General features: G+C 42.4%; 1 pseudogene; it reads left to right on the top strand.

The window, feature by feature from the left end:
* The first annotated feature begins 14,206 nt into the window (after positions 1–14,206).
* LOC143816280 (histone H3.3A-like) lies at positions 14,207–14,818 on the top strand (annotated as a pseudogene).
* The last annotated feature ends 589 nt before the right edge of the window (positions 14,819–15,407 follow it).

Below are 15,407 nucleotides of genomic sequence, written 5' to 3'. Positions count from 1 at the left end.
TGACACATATCTCCCTTCAAGGATCTGTCCGGCTGCCATCTTGCAATATATATATAATTATTATAGAATTAGTGTGTGGGTGTGTGTATACATTTTTTATACCTTTTTTTAAATAGGTCGGATGCTGAAGGTAGAATTATTATAGATAATAGATTTTTTTTGACTCAACTAGTCTGCACTGTGTTGGAGATTTTATGTCATAGGTTGATATTTAATTTAATATCTGCAAAGTGCATGTGCGAAATACATATATATATATATATATATATATATATATATATATATATATATATATATATATCATGGCTGATGGGCTCTCCTGCATTGGCCAATTTGTGCCCTAAGTACCTTCATTTTATAAGTGCTGGTCAGTTTTTTTGCAGTTTACTTCTGGATGTGTTGACAGCCTCCTTGTCACAGGGATCCTGCAACAGAGAGGGGCCAGAAGATGACGGCGTCTGGTTTCATGAACTCTTGTACTGATTAGAACTGCTTTACCATCTTATTAAACAGTGCAGGTTTTTCCTTGCTGGCTGTGCAAAGGTTAATCTGTTCAGTTGGTCTCCTGGAGCTCTCCAACCTGGATTATCTGAGCTGTTCAGTGTTGGCTACTCCGGTCTGCTACTTATGCTCCCACTGGCACTTGGAAGTTCTTACTGCCTGTTTAGGAGTTGGAGATGAAGTTTATGTTTGGAGTAGGCGTTTGGAGAGTTGTTCAGGAGATTGTTGCTTGGAGTTATGCCTGTGTGCACTTCCTCATCCTCTCCTATTTTTGGTGTCACCTGCTATGTGCCATGTGTTCCATTCTGTTGTTTGGTGAATGTATTTGTATGATTGTAGTTTTCATTTATCCCTATCTGTCTTCCCTTGTTTGTCTAATTAGTGTTATCCTATACACTTCAGCATAACGCCTCCCTGGGTGGTGGAGGGAACAGATGAGGTTTAATATAGGAGCATAGCAAGGCACATGACCCCGTCATCTCCACCTTCAAGAGTAATCCGGGGACAAGGATCGAATAGGGTGCCCCTAGTTCGAGGGATTAGTTAGGTGCTCACAGTCCCTAGTCTCTATGTGACACTCCTTTTCTGACTGGGCTCCTCCTCCCATCAGCCTAATGCTTTTTTAATTAGTACTACATCCTAAATTTCCTGCCTCTTAATAAACCTCTTTTAGGGTTTTAGCCCAGTAAAGGCATGATATTAGGTTAGGGTCCCATGAACGAAAGGTAAGTCTTGTAGTGGCTAATGGGCTGTCATGAATTGGCCAGCCAATTTGTGCTCTAAGTGCCTTCATTTTTATGAGTATATTTTATATAGTAGCAATGCAGTCCAAACTTAGCACTTAACAGTGTGCTGCTGTATTGTTTTGTTATATACAGTTAGGCCCAGAAATATTTGGACAGTGACACAACTTTTGGCATTTTAGCTGCTTACCAAAACATATTCAAGATACAGTTATATAATCAATATGGGGCAGTACAGTGGCTTATTGGTTAGCACTGTTGGATTCAAATCTCAACAAGGACAACATCTGCAAGGAGTTTACATGTTCTCCCTATGTCTGAGTGGGTTTCGTCCGGGTTGGAACGGCTCATGATCCGAGGAACACCATATCCTCAGTAAAACATGGAGGATGCAGTGTAATAGCATGGGCTTTGTGACAAAGTCACTGGTGAAGTAAGGGAGGAGAGATATGTGTCACCGCTTTTAATGGTGTCAGCGATATAAAACCAGAGTATTTTCCTCCAGCACACTATGTGTTGTGAGCGTAAAGTTAAAGTTTCATACATGCGCTGTTTTTGTAGACATCTATAGAGTAGGTTGGAAGATGTCCACCTAATCTCCACCTGCATTGCCATGTACTGACAGGACCTGTGTGATGTCACAATCATGTGGTCAGTCACATGATGTATAGGAGTCACATGGCCTAGGGTTTAAGTGGCATGCTTTCCAAGACAGCAGTGTGCAAGGTCCCTGGAGATCAAACACTCCAGGAAAGTGTTTGTTCCTGTGTGGCACATTAAAGACCTGTACCGTGGACATTGTACCAATGATCGGGCTGAAGTCCATTAGCAGAAGGACGGTGCTTTATTTTGTTTTTTTGTTGTACTATTTTTCCCAGAGGGCCGTGTTTAATTTTCCCTGCTTGGTTTATGTTGCTTCAATAAACCAAGCACATTCTTAAAGAGACAGTGCTCCATTTATACCCCTGTGTCCAGCCGAGTGAGACGCTCTACCACAACATGCATGGCTTACAATGGCACTGGATCACTAACGTTTATTGATGATGTGACTGAAGACAGAGGCAGCCAGATGAATTCTGAAGTGTACAGGACTATACTTTCTGCTCAGATTCAACCAAATGCTGCAAGGCTGATTGAACAGCGCTTCACAGTACAGATGGACAATGGCAAAAAACATATTGAGAAAACAATCCAGTAGTTTAAGGCAAAGAAGTGGAATATTCTGCAATGGCTGAGTCAATCCCCATTCTCAGATCCACTTATCATGCATTTCACTTGCTTAAGACAAAATTTAAGGCAGAAAGACCGCAAACAAGCAACAACTGGATTCAGCTTCATTAAAGGCTTGACAAAGCATCGCAAAGGAGGAAACCCAGCATTTGGTGATGTCCATGGCTTCAAGACTTCATTGTCTGCAAAGGATTCTCTACAAATTATTAAAATTAACAATTTATTTATGGTAAAGATAATTTGTCATTCCTAAACATTTCTCAGGATATTTTTTGTAAAAGCCCTTTAATATTAAAATGAACAATTTATTTATGGTAAAGATAATTTGTTATTCCTAAACATTTCTCAGGATATTTGTGTAAAACCCCTTTAATTAAACCTGACAATCTAAACTTCTATTGCATCTCAGTTGTTTCATTTTAAATATAAAATAGTAGCATTCAGAGCCAAAATCACGAAGATTTGGTCATTGTCCAAATATTTCTGGACTTAACTGTGTGTATATACTGTGTATGTATGTGGAGCGCCCCCATGGGGCCGTGGGGTACTCGGTACCGGGTCCTGCGGTTCACAGGGGGATGTCACGGTGGCTGACCCGGTCCGTGGCCCTGGATGTCCGTGTAAAAGGGGAAAGGTCTTTAAAGGGATATAGTTTATGTTCGTGACGCCACTTGTGGTATTCGGTCAGGGTGACCGACGCTGCTTTATGGGGTCCGCTGGGGTGATGTTATGGCAGCTAGATGGTATACCTTCCCACAGGTGAAGTATATCCCCAGGGCTTCCCGGTGTGTAGATGGTAATATGGTGAATGCCGCAGGGAATAACAAGGACACAAGGTTGCAGTCTCTTTAGCTTTACTGAAGACTTCAGCATCCACAGTCCAGGGCACCAGATCACAGGGCAGGCAGAGTCCGGCCGGTTTGGAGGCAAGTCCAGAGTCCCCTTGTCAGGTGGAAATCAGTAGCCTTCCCTTGCGCTGCAGTGTTTTAGTCCCTTACTGCCTATGGCTTCACATAGGGGGCTCACAGATGTGGTGTTTCTCTCTCTGTCTCCGTAGTCGGATAGGACAAAACCCGTATGACTGGTGGCTTGAGGCTGTTTGTAGGGACTCTAGCATGCCCCGGCCCCTGAGGGGTGCCACCGTGCCTCCTGGGTGTAGGTGCGGACAAGTAACCTGCAATTAGCTGTCCTGCCAATCTCTGAAGTAAAGCATAAAGGTCCTTACTCCCTCGGTGAGCCGGCTACCGGGATTCTGCGCCTCAGAAGGAGACAGCCTGTGCAGGGCTGGTCCCCTTCTGGTATCCTCTCCTTTGCTCTGACTTCCTTGCACGCTCAGTGCAATACAGTTCTGCCTTCTGAATGTCTCTTCCCAGGAGCTGCAGCACTTCAGGCTACACGGCTCCTCTGCTTCCTTTCCCTCTGTCTCCCTGACAGGAACTGAACTCTTTCCCTCCAGATCAGGATGTTCTTATAGTAGAGTTCACCTTAAAACAGGCTTAGAGCTCCCTCTTCTGGTCTGGAGTGTGAACATGTTGCATGTATTGTGTTACCTGGATGCAGTTATCCTTCATTGCCTCCAAATGTAGCATCACTCTCCCCGAGAGGAAAGCAATACCTCTGCGAAGACCAGGACCCTGGGGCACCGCATATCTATACACACTGCTCAAAAAAATAAAGGGAACACTAAAATACCACATCCTAGATATGACTGAATAAAATATTCCAGTTACAAATCTTTTTTCATTACATAGTGGAATGTGTTGAAAACAATAAAACATAAAAATATTTACTGTAAATCAAAATTGATATCCCATGGAGGTCTGGATTTGGAATGATCCTCAAAATAAAAATGGGAAATGAAATTACAGGCCGATCCAATTTCAGACAATCTCAAGACAAGGAAATGATGCTCAGCAGTGTGTCTGGCCTCCACGTGCCTGTATGACCTCCCTACAATGCCTGGGAATTCTCCTGATGAGGCAGCGGATGTTCTCCTGAAGGATTAAAGCATCAGTCAACTCCTGGACAGTATGTCGTGCAATGTGGTGCTGGTGGACAAAATGAGACATGATGTCTCAGATATGCTTGATTGGATTCAGGTCTGGGGAACAGGCAGGCAGTCCAAAGCTTCAATGCCTTCATCTTGCAGGAACTGCTGACACACTCTAGCCACATGAGGTTTAGCATTGTCATGCATCAGGAGGAACCCAGTGCCCCCTGCACCAGCATATGGTCTCACAATCGGTCTGTGGATCACATCCTGGTACCTAATGTCAGTCAGGGTACCGCTGGTTAGTACAAGGAGGGTTGTGTGGCCCTCCAAAGAAATGCCTCCCCTCACAATTACTGACCCACTGCCACCCCGGTCATGCTGGAGGATGTTGCAGGCAACAGAACATTCTCCATGGCGTTCTTCAGACTCTGTCACATGCTGGGTGTGAACCATCCTCTCTCTTCCCTGAAAAGCACAGGTTGCCAATGTTGAATCTGCCAATCTTGGTGTTCTCTGGCAAATGCCAGTCACCCTGCACAGTATTGTGTACCTTGGGCCTTCATACCACCTTCATGGAGTCTGTTTCTGACAGTTTGAGCAGATGCAGCCATAACAATGACCCACACACGCACCATGCAAACACGTGACACAAGCACCATGTACGTACGTCACGCATGCACCATGTACACATGTCACACACACATGAATCAAGTGCAGAGTACACAAGTATAGGATAAATACAGCACAAACACATTCTAAACATGGCAGTAAATGGTCCGTCACATTGTTCATTACTTACCTCATCCAATTCAGTCTTCATTCCATTGAGATGTATTCTGCACATAGAGTAGTGGGCCCCAAACATTAGCCCCAACCCCAACACTGCTAAGCTCTGGAGATGCCTTACCACTCAGACACCGAGCAGACTGCAGAGTCTTCTATATCAAACACAGGCCACGCCGCATGAGAGGAGGAGCCTTAAGGGTTAAGAAGCCCTGGTGCCATCCACACAGAATGTGCTCCTGACCAGCTGCAGTTGCTGTTCGTGAAGTAATGAAGAGGCCGGGAGAGGCGGGTGTGAGCAGCTAGCGGCCCACTGTGGCTTATGCTGCACAGTCCAGCGGGAATTTCCCCACTTCAGCAGATGTCGAATCCAAGCCTGCACGCCAACCAGTTCTGATCAGTTTAGGCTTGGACATCACAAGATGTCTGCATATGTTTTGTAAAATCTGTTATGTTTCTCTATCCATTCTCATACTATTAGGGAACGCTGTTCCATGAAGAGGTGTGATACTTGGTAAAGTAACATTTGTATAATTATCAGTACTCAAAGTAACCCAGCAGAACATTGCCCAGGGCATTCACTCTGTCTTCTTCCCATAGTGCAGCCTGGTACTACAACTTCTCCAAGCACACACTACACATGTGCCAAGTCGTCCACATGAAGTAAAAGAAAATCTGATTCATCACAACAAACCACCTTCTTTCATCACTTCTATTTTTCTGATGCTCTTTTGCCTATTATGAGCACTTTTGATGTGGACCTGGGCACTCGGACCACTCTTCCTCCCCATAGACAGACATCTGTGATGCATTGTGCATTGTGGCATTTTTTGTGCAGCTCTACTGTCAGGTCGGACCAAATGACCCAGTCTTCAATCCTTGAGCGCATATAGCTTTATGCACCCATGACCCTGTCACTGGTTAACCAGTTGTTCTTCGACTGTTTTCTGCGTGTTCTAACCTTTGTAGACTGAGAACAATCCTTAAGATCTGCAGTTTTGGAGCTGCTCTGACCTTTTGTCTAGCTGTCACAATTTGGTCTCTGTCAAAGTCGCTCAGATCCTTTCACATGGCCATTTTTCCTGTTTCCAAACCATCAACTTCAAGAACTGATGGCTCACTTTCTGCCTAATATATCCCACCATTTGACAGGTGCAATTGTCATGATATAATCAAAGTTGTTCAATTGGTTTTAATGTTAAGGTTGATTGGTGTGTATTCTATGGTATGGTGTAGTGTATTGTATGGCTTCATTGACATGTCCAGATTGATTATTTTGATCAGACTCTGATCAGAGTTTCATCAGAGTTTAGTCCAATTGCTATCAGCTTTTGTCATACATGGAGAGAATAAAAATCTTCTTTATCCCCATTGTGACCTGATGCTATCAAAATCTGACATATCTCCAAAATTTCCTGAAGACCACTTGGTGGAGGAAAAAAATCAGATGTGCACAGTCTCACAAATAGCACTCACACCTATCATAGGTGTGAGTGCCATTTGTGAGAACCAAGGAAAGCATTCATTTGAGAAAATAGGGCTCGTTCAGATGTTCAATCTCACAGACTTGTTAAAGCTTGGCAAACTGTTTGCTCTGGTTGCCACTTTCCTACACCGAATTTTTGTTTTGTCTCCATCATATGCTGCTTTACAGAGGTGGTTCTAGGAAGGAATATGGTGTTTTCCATATTATAAACCTGTAGGAATACTCCATTGCCATAAAGGGTCATGCGCCAATAAAAACATACTTACTCAGCCAACCATATATTTTTAGAGTATGATGCAGACAACTGAGAGCCCTTGCATAAGAACAACCAACAGAAATGACATCTTCAGGGCTGTACTTTGCAGCTGCCCTGTAGATCATAAAGAATTGTCCCCAGATGGAGAACCCTTCTGTACCTTCTGTAACCTTCAAGCAGTTAGCCTATTAACATGTGCACATGGACCTTTTTTGTAGCTATTGGTGATCTAGGGTATTCGGGAGAATATTTCAGGTGGTCAAAGGCAGTGAAGGGGTTAGAGAAGAACATCCTTAGTGGTCAACGGCAGTGGAATGGTTGATGAGAACATCCTTGACTCTTTAGGGGAGTGAGGAGATTGTGAAGAACTTCTTTAGTGTTCAAAGGCAATGAAGGGTTTGAGAAAAAACATCCCTGATGGTCTAGGACAATGAAACCATTGATAAGAACCTTTTTGGTGGTCAAGGCAGTGAAGGGGTTTAGAAGAACATCCCTGATTGTCTAGGGCAGTGAGGAGGTTGAGAAGAATGTAACTACAGGTATAAGCCCACAATCAGGAATTGCTGTGGTTTTGACGGTGCAGCCAAAGCGCTGCTACTTCCAGATGGTGGGCACATAGCCTGAAAGCCTAGTGTAGTGAAGTGTTTGAAAATAATATCCTTGGTTATTAAAGTCAGTGAAGGGGTTGAGAAGAACATCCCTTGTAGTCTAGGACAGTGAAGTGGTTATTGTAATATCTCCTGTTTCTGCCAGCTGCTCAGGCACATAAACTTTACATAATCAGCCGATCACAGAGCAGTTAACCCAAATTACTGGGTGATGAAACATTGTCAGCAGGTACGGACTGGGGCTGAAATTCAGCCCTGGCATTTGAAATCACACAGGCCCATGTTGTCCCCGTCTCCAAGAACCAGGTGGGATATATTACTAATATTACCCTGGATGGAGGAATGGAAGATTTACTACAAGACCAATATTTCTAATGATACCTGTGGCCTGCTGGGGTAAGTGACCGAGTCAGTGACGTGGTGCTCCGTCACAACTCTTAACAGTATGGTTGTCTTGAGAACACTGATTCTGTTAGCAACGTAGCAGACAAGGCAGCCCATGATCAGACAGGCCCTTCTGGCATTTGCCAGATTTGCCAGATGGCCAGTCTGGCCCTGATTGTCAGTGTAATCTATCAGAGACCTATATAGAATGGGGTGAAGGATACTGGTTTCACTTTCTCCTAGAGCCAGAGTGGAACTCCTCCTCCCGCACGGACCCCTGGGCAACTCACTAGGCTGCACAGATTACATACGTCTACCAATGTGACCAGGGTTTCTTTACCCATTATCGCTTAATCTTTGATGGTGTGTCCATCGTTGTGTGAAAATATATGAATGCAACAGTATAACCCAAATGGCAGCGGCAGTACCAGGCTGTAGGGAGAGAGAATATAAAATTGCCCCTAAACGTAAATCCTATCAATATATTCAAAATACAATTTCAGTATACACCATTGTATTCAGGATTCTACACAAATCAGTTTTATGGCTTAACATCTGCAACGAAGAAATGATAAAGAATATGATAAATCCTTTTTATTACCAATTTGAACTCCTCCTAATCCACCCAACACAAATTAGGATTTAATCTATTAGACTAATGCTTAAGGTATCAAGTCTAATAAAGATATGGACTAATGTAGCACAACTGAGATTATGGTATTTGTTCAGTTGCCCCTCAGGGATTGAAGCTTATTTATTTTATCAGAACTCCCATGATGTGGGATTTAGGTTGGAGATTTAATGATTGCAGGCACCTATTCTCTGACACACTATATAAATGACAGCATCTTATTATAAAAGGGAAGATATTGTATGGTAAAATAGAGCTGTCGACTCCCCAAATAGTTATTTTGGAAGACATAAAATAAAATATGACAAACATCTGATAACTATTAGATATAATACATTATGATACATTTCAGATCCATGCATGTGGTTACTGCGCTGTAAAGTGGGAATACACAACAATATCATGTAAGCAAAAATATCCTCCGGTCTAGAGTATAAATGTAGATAATAAAGTCAATAGCTACCAACTATTGCAGGAAGACAGGGAAATGTATGTACTGCTATGAATATATCTAACACAGGCATGCCTAAGTATTGCTGATAGTTTACGTTTTAAACGGAATCTTTCACCAGGTTTTTGCTATGCTATCTGAGAGGAGCATGATGTAGGGGCAGAGACCTTGATTCCAGTGATGTATCACTTACTGAGCTTGCCATAGAAAAAAATTCAAATCCATAAGACCTCTCGAGAGAGGGAACTTATCACCCTCACATTGAACAAATGGGGTTAAATACAGCTAGGGAAGAGAGATACTAATTATAACTGGGGAAGTGAGAGAGAGATGACACTTCAATATCTTTAAAGTAGGGGCCTCCTGTAGTGAACAGGTAATGACCACAGGAGAATTGTTTTGGGAAAGGCACCTAGGCTGGGATTCGTTTATTCAGTGGCAGAGAAGTACAGGATCTTCCTCTGATCAAAGCACTGTCTGAGACTTGGAGACTGTGGTCAGTGATGAATATTAGGGTTTGCGTTGATCCAATATTTTTGAGAGATATATTTTTGGTGTTGTAGTGAAGGGACGCATATAACTCCTTCACTAACATCACACTAAGACCATTCTAACCCCTCCAACTTAATATTGGCCTGATGGATGGTGCTTACCCATGGCATGTTTCATTTCTATAGACTAGTAAAATGGGAATAAGAAACATGACGACAATATCTACCTGGGACACCCAGGGGCGAAGATATCCTGAAAGTTATGGATCTTTTAAAATTCTAACAGACATATCACATTTCACAAGCAGCCCCCATATGAGCTCACCAGGGGGAGGTAAGAGGGCGCAACCTTAATCTAATAAAAATCAGAGTTTTGGTATCTGTCATCTTCATTCTGTAATATATATTTGGCTGTAAGAGTGTTCCATTTAACTAATCAAAGTTCATCCCACTATAAAGATAAGAGCCATTCCTGCAACATCAGGTTTAGTTATTCTCTTTCGTTATTCCTTTTTATCCTATGTAATTGTACATACCATATTGTTTCATTCCACTTTTGTAACATCTTTGTATATTTGTAAACACTGCCTATCTTTCCAGATTAAATATATAAAATTGAATAGCTCTGTTCCTCTTGCTCTGTAAACCACACTCCTGAAGCCATACTCTACCTGTAATGGGTGTCCAATCTGCCTGTTGGTGGTGGCAGCTAGCAGTTCTTTTTGTTATTGTGGAGGTTGGCAGTGACCATAGCAGGGAATATATTCTATGAACTCGAATTGGAGGTGTATATACCAAATGCTCACTGTCAGTTTCTCAATAACTTACCTAGTAGTGGAAGCAGCTGCATTCACTTCCATCACTTGTCAGTCAATTGCATAATTGTCCTGATGATTGAGGAAGTAGAGTTGCATCTCCCTGACAAATTGGTGATAATGGCGGGATCTCTGCAAGCCACACAGCTGTTATCCTTGACAGGGCTTCATGCTGTCATTTTGATAGCACCAAATAATTCAGAAAAAAGTATGTGGCACTCACCATGGCAGTTTGAATGAAAAGTCCTTTATTTAATGACTTTCATCTTAGATGGTAAGATGCAGAGAGGTGCGGGGAGAGAGGAGAAAGGGCGAAGGCCGTTTCACGTTACCACTAGTGAAGAGCGAATATACTCGTTACTCGAGATTTCTCGAGCATGCTCGGGGGTCCTCCGAGTATTTTTTAGTGCTCGGAGATTTAGTTTTTCTTGCCGCAGCTGAATGATTTACATCTGATAGCCAGCATAAGTACATGTGGGGTTTGCGAGTAACAAGTATTTTCGCTTATCACTAGTTACCATGCTTCAACGGGTCCAGGACATTAAGCGGCTAATCAAAAGCAGGGAAGGAACACACACTATTGGTGACTAAGGACAAGGTTTAACATTTTAGCCCACCATAGTTGGTCTCTGAAGTTCATAATGATTGATAATACATTACATTGTCCAGTGACGTAACTAGAGTCTGAGCCCTGTTGCTAATTTTGGACCTGGCCTCCCCTTCATGTTGGTCAGATGTATGGGTCCTTGTAGCTTTCTAAATCCTATAATGACATACCTGTTGCCCCTCTTGTCCCTTATGTAGTAATATCGCCCATCCTGGGCCGCTTTCAGGTATATAAAAGTGCTTCTCTCAAAATTAGAATATCATCAAAAAGTTAATTTATTTCAGTTGTTCAATACAAAAACTGAATCTCATATATTATATAAAGTCATTACAGACAGAGTGATCTATTTCAAATGTTTATTTCTGTTAATGTTGATGATTATATTCAACATTATATTCCTAAGCATTTAAAATGGTCCCTTAGTCTGTTTCAGTAGGCTCCACAATCATGGGGAAGACTGCTGACTTGACAGATGTCCAGAAGGCAGTCATTGACACACTCCGCAAGGGGGGTAAGCCACAAAAAGGTCATTGCAAAAGAAGCTGGCTGTTCACAGACTGCTGTATCCAAGTATATTAATGGAAAGTTGAGTGTAAGGAAAAAGTGTGGTAGAAAAAGGTGCACAAGCAACTGGGATAACCGCAGCCTTGAAAGGATTGTTAAGAAAAGGCCATTCAAAAATTTGGGGGAGATTCACAAGGAGGGGACTGCTGCTGAGCCACCACACACAGATGTACCCTGGACATGGGCTACAAGTGTCACATTCCTTGTGTCAAGCCACTCATGACCAATAGACAATGACAGAAGCATCTTACCTTGGCCAAGGAGAAAAAGAACTGGACTATTGCTCAGTGGTCCAAGGTGTTGTTTTCAGATTAAAGTAAATTTTGCATTTCATTTGGAAATCAAGGTCCCAAAGTCTGGAGGAAGAGTGGAGAAGCCACAATCCAAGCTGTATGAGGTCTAGTGTGAAGTTTCCACAATCAGTGATTATTTTGGGAGCCATGTCATCTGCTGGTATAGATCCACTGTGTTTTATCAAGATCAAAGTCAGCACAGCTGTCCACCACGAAATTTTAGAGCACTTCATTTTTCCCTCTGATGACAAGCTGTGTAGAGATGGAGATTTCATTCTTCAGCAGAACTTGGTACCCGTCCACACTGCCAAAAGTTCAAAACCTGGTTTAAATATAACAGTATTAGGGTATGCTTCCACGGTCAGGAAACGCTGCGGATTGGACAATACGTACAGCTGCAGCGTCCAATCTGCAGCAGCCAGATGTTACAGCATAGTGGATGTGATTTTATGAAATCCCATCTCCACTATGCGTTCAAAGATGCAGGTGGCAGACCTGCGTATACGTACATGCGGCGCGTCTTTATAGACCGCAGCATGTCTATTTATCTTGCGGATATGCTCAGTCTCCGCAAGATAAATTACACAGTCTATGTATAGGATGCAGTGATTCCGCATGTGTTCAATGCACAAAAGCTGGCAGCGCTTTGGACGGAGCTGCGCCCAAAGGGCTGCCAATCCATATTGTGGAAAAATACCCTCATTGACCTTGCCTGACCTTAACCCCATAGAGAATCTGTGGGGTATTGTCAAGAGGAAGATGAGATACCAGACCCAACAATGCAGACGAGCTGAAGGCTGCTATCAAGCAACCTGGGCTTCCATAGCACCTCAGCAATGCCACAGGCTGATCGTCTCCATGCCATGCCGCATTGATACAGTAATTGATGCCAAAGGAGCCCCGACCAAGTATTGAGTGCATTTACTGAACATACATTTCAGTAGGCCAACATTTCGGATTTTAAAATTGTTTTTCAAACTGGTGTTATAAAGTATTCTAATTTAGTGAGATAATGACTTTTGGGTTTTCTTTGGCAGTAAGCCATAATCATCAACATAAACAGAAATAAACACTTGAAATAGATAACTCTGTAATAACTCTATATAATATATGAGTTTCACTTCTTGTATTGAAGAACTGAAAGAAATACATTTTTTGATGATATTATAATTTTGTGAGAAGCACCTGTATGTCTCCATCCTATTCCCATCACAGTATATTTGTCACCTATCCTAGTATGTATGTCCCACATCTTGGTATATATCTACCCCATCGTGGGCCCCTTTGTGATATATACAGCTCTGGCAAAAATGAAGAGACCACTGCAAAATGTTCAGTTTGTCTGATTTTTCTCTTTATAGGTATATTTTTGAGTAAAATGTAAATTGTTCTTTTATTCTATAAACTTCTGACAACATGTCTTTAAATTTCCAAGAATAAATTTTGTATTTTTTTTCTGACAAAGAAAAATGGTCAAAATTAAAAACAAAAGAAAGCAGGGCTTTCAAACCTCCATTAATGCAAAGAAAACAAGTTCATAATCATTTAGAAACAACAATACTAATGTTTTAACTCAGGAAGGGTTGAGAAATCAATATTTTGTGGAATAACCATGATTTTTACACAGCTTTCATGCGTCTTGGCAAGCTTTCCACCAGTCTTTCTCACTGCTTCTGGCACAAAAATTTAAGCAATGTCTTCTTTGTTTGATGGCTTGTGACTGACTATCCATCTTCCTCTTGATTACAATCCAGATGTTTTTAATGGGGTTCAGGTGTGGAGATTGGGCTGCTCATGACAGGGTTTTGATGTGGTGGTCTCTTAATTTTTGCCAGAGCTGTATGTCCCTCATCCTGTGCTCATCATGATATATATGTCACCCATCCTGTTATATATGTTCACCATCCTGGTATATATGTCCCCCATGTTGGCCTCATCCTTGTGTATATATCTTCTAATCTGGGCCCATCATGGTATATATGTCCCCCATCCTGGGCCTGTCCAAGTAAATATGTCCCCTCATCCTGGTATATATGTCCCCCATGTTGGCCTCATCCTTGTGTATATACTGTATCTTCTAATCTGGGCCCATCCTGGTATATATGTCCCCCATCCTGGGCCTGTCCAAGTAAATATGTCCCCCATCCTGGTATATATGTTTCCTACCTCGTTCTTGTCCTGGTATATATCTTACAATCTGGGGCCATCTTGGCATATATTACCCCATCTTATAATATACATGTTACCCTTTCTGCTACTGTTCTTTAGTGCATTAAAAAAAGAATTCAGTTTTTCAATTGTGTTTGCAGCCAGCAACCTGCGATCTCTCAGCTAGCGGGGAAGGTTTAGGATTCCTCTGTTGTCTAAACCATGGCTCGTACCAAGCAGACAGTCCATAAATCCAGCGGTGGAAAAGCCCCCAGGAAGCAGCTGGTGACTAAGGCAGCAAGGAAGAGGCCCTCTACCGGAGGGATGAAGAAACCACATTGTTACAGGCTGGGTATTGTGGCTCTTCGTGAGATCAGACGTTACCAGAAGTCCACTGAGTTGCTGATTCGCAAACTCCCGTTCCAGCGTCTAGTCTGTGAAATCGCTTAGGACTTTAAAACACACTTGCGCTTCCAGAGTGCTGCTATCGGTGCTTTGCAGGAGGCTAGCGAGGCTTAGCTGGTCGGCCTGTTTGAAGACACCAACTTGTGCACCATCCACGCCAAATGCGCCACGATTATGCCAAAAGACATCCAGTTAGCACGCCGCATACCCCGAAAATTACTATCTTGTTATCTACAAATCCAAAAACAAAAAAAACAAACATAAAAAATGAATCTCTTCTTCCTTGTAATTGGTAGTTTGAGCGTTAGATATATATTTTTTTCTCCATGGGGTTACAAAGGTACCTAAATATATGGTTGTGAATGGAAATGTAGGGGACAGGTTCAGGTGTGGGCAAACTTCTTCCATTTTGTTTTTTTTCCTTCTCGAAAGCGAGGTGACATCCCACATTCACCGTGTATCCATCACCCTTATCACTGCCTAGGAAGCCATTTTATGAGCTGAATTTCAGTAAGCCTGAAATTCAACAAGAACCTGAGACCCTTCTGTGACTTGAGGTGAAGACATGCCTCATGCCTCCTTGGCGTTTCTTTGGTTCTTACTGAAGGGGATTTGTTTCATAAACACTGGTGCTGCCCTCCGTAAAATGGCTCTATTTTTTTTTTTCTTATGGAGTCGTCCTAAATTCAGCTACATGTTTTTAATGTTGTCGTCTGTCTTCTGTGCTGTCCTGGAAGTTTGCTATTAAAAGACATTAAACCTAAATTAAAAAACAAAAACAAATTCTACTCACCTTCCCCAGCTCCAATGCAGTGTAGCATCCTCTTGGTTTGTGGTGCAGAAGCCGGCTGGTGACATTAGGAAGCAAGTGACTGGCTGTGCATAATGTCACTGTTATTCGCCACCACAAGCCAACCTCAGTGCAGGGACCCAGTGCGTTTCTGTGCCGCAATGCATGTCAGCTGAATGTGCATACTCGGACGCATATATCCAGGTGAGATATGTGCTGGCATTAGTG

This window comes from Ranitomeya variabilis, chromosome 1, assembly GCF_051348905.1.
Source record: "Ranitomeya variabilis isolate aRanVar5 chromosome 1, aRanVar5.hap1, whole genome shotgun sequence".
NCBI classification, from domain to species: domain Eukaryota; kingdom Metazoa; phylum Chordata; class Amphibia; order Anura; family Dendrobatidae; genus Ranitomeya; species Ranitomeya variabilis.
The sequence above is the reverse complement of the archived record's forward strand: the minus strand, read 5'-3'. Positions and strand labels throughout refer to the sequence as shown.